We start from the raw sequence: 2,106 nt of genomic DNA on the forward strand, positions 1-2,106 counted from the left end.
TAGGAAGTCTGCTGATTCTAGAGGTCAAAAGTGCTCACACGAATTTTGTTTGTTGTAGCATCTTTATTAAGATGTAATTCACATTCATAAAATTTATCATTTTAAAGTGTACCCTTCTGTGGTTTTTAATTTATTCACTATGTTGTGTAGCCATCATCACTATCTAGTTCCAGAACATTTTTCTCACCCCAGAAAGAAACCCCGTACTTATTAGCAGTTAACTAGTCCAAATTCCCTCCCTCCCCCATTCCCTGGCTTCTTTCACTTAGCACAATATTTTCAAGGTTTACCCATGTACCAGTTCTTTTTTTTTTTTTTTTTTTTTTTTTTCATCTGTCCCTAATATTTTATTGGTCATTTCTAGGCCTGTGCCTGGTTGGGCGGCTCCAAGGATAGGTCACCATTGACCACTCAGCTAGAAATAGGAGAAAGCCTGGGACTAGCCCTTTCGGGTCACAAACTGTGAAATATGAAGGGGCAAATAGATCTGGCCTTTCCTGGGACAGCACATGGCACCTAGGTGGGGGCCAAGAGCCCAAGCTTGGTGCCTGTCAACCTAGTTGTGTTTGGAGAAGTATTCTTTGCTGTCATCCACATTGGGCTTGATCGTGTCACTGCCTGGCTTCCAGCCAGCGGGACAGACTTCCCCATGCTCATCTGTGTACTGAAAGGCCTGGACCAGCCGCAGAGCCTCATCCACAGAGCGTCCCACAGGCAAATCATTGACAGTGATCTGGCGAAGGACACCCTTGCTATCGATGATAAAGAGGCCCCTGTAGGCAATACCCTCATCTTCCTTCAGCACACCATAATCAAGGGACAAGCTTCTGGTTACATCAGCCAGCAGGGGGATGTTCAGAGGGCCCAAGCCTCCCTCCTTCCGAGGGGTATTAATCCAGGCCAGGTGGGTGAACTGCGAGTCTACTGAGACCCCAAGGACCTCGCAGCCCAGCTTGCGGAAGTCCTCGGCATGCTCGCTGAAAGCGATGATCTCCGTGGGGCACACAAAAGTGAAGTCCAACGGGTAGAAAAAGAGGACCACATATTTCCCTCTGTAGTCTGAAAGCTTCACCTCCTTGAAGGCGCCGTCCACCACGGCTGTGGCCTGCAAGTTCGGGGCGGGCTTTCCGATGTGAGCGTATCCGGAGGCCATGACTGAAAGCTGCGTGGGGAAGGGTGGGACGCACAGACCAGGAGACCAGCAGACTCGCGTTCTCAAAGACCCATGTACCAGTTCTTCATTCCTCCTCTTGGCTGAATAATATTCGATGAAAGGGATATACTGTATTTTATCTATTCACCACTTGATGGACATTTGGGTTGTTTCTATCTTTTGGCTATTGCGAATAAGACTGCTATGGACTTGCATATGCAAGTTATTGTGTGACCATGTTTTCAACTTTCTAAAATATTGTCTCTTAACTTTTTAAAAATAATTTATTTTATTGTTATTATTACTTTTAATTTTCACCCAAGTACATGCTTATTGATTTTTAGACAGAGGGGAGAGGGAGAAAACATCAATATGAGAAAGAAAAATCAATTGGTTGCCTCTCATCCTGGGAACCAAACCTGCTATCTTACAGTCTATGGGGTGACATTCTAACCAACTGAGCCACACCCACTAGGGATCTCTAAACTTTTGAGAAACTGTCAAACTATTTCCCACAGCAACTGAACCATTCCCACCAGCAACATGTAAGAGTTTCAATTTCCCTATGTTCTCACAACCACCTATTTTCTTTTTTTAATGATTATAGCTATCTTGGTGGTGAAGTGATAATTCATTATGGTTTTGATTTGCATTTCCTTAATAACTAATGCTGCTGAGCATTTTTTCATGGATTTATTGGCCATTTGTATATCTTCTTTGAAGAAATGTCTATTCAAACCCTTTGCCCATTTTTAAATTGTTGTCTTTTTATCGTTATTATTGACAGTTCTTTATATATTCTGGATACCAGACACTTATCAGATATATGATTTGCAAATATTTTCTCCCAATCTGTGCATTGTATTTTCACTTTCTTGTTGGTGTCCTTCAACCCACAAAAGGTTTTTTATTTTGATGAGATCTGGCATAGAAACATATTTATTTTTTCTTTG

General features: G+C 42.5%; 1 pseudogene; it reads right to left on the reverse strand.

Moving 5' to 3' along the window:
• Window positions 1-326: 326 nt before the first annotated feature.
• LOC150011249 (peroxiredoxin-2 pseudogene) lies at window positions 327-1,217 on the reverse strand (annotated as a pseudogene).
• Between the last annotated feature and the right edge of the window lie 889 nt (window positions 1,218-2,106).

This window comes from Furipterus horrens, unplaced genomic scaffold, assembly GCF_987537825.1.
Source record: "Furipterus horrens unplaced genomic scaffold, mFurHor1.1.pri manual_scaffold_4, whole genome shotgun sequence".
NCBI lineage: Eukaryota > Metazoa > Chordata > Mammalia > Chiroptera > Furipteridae > Furipterus > Furipterus horrens.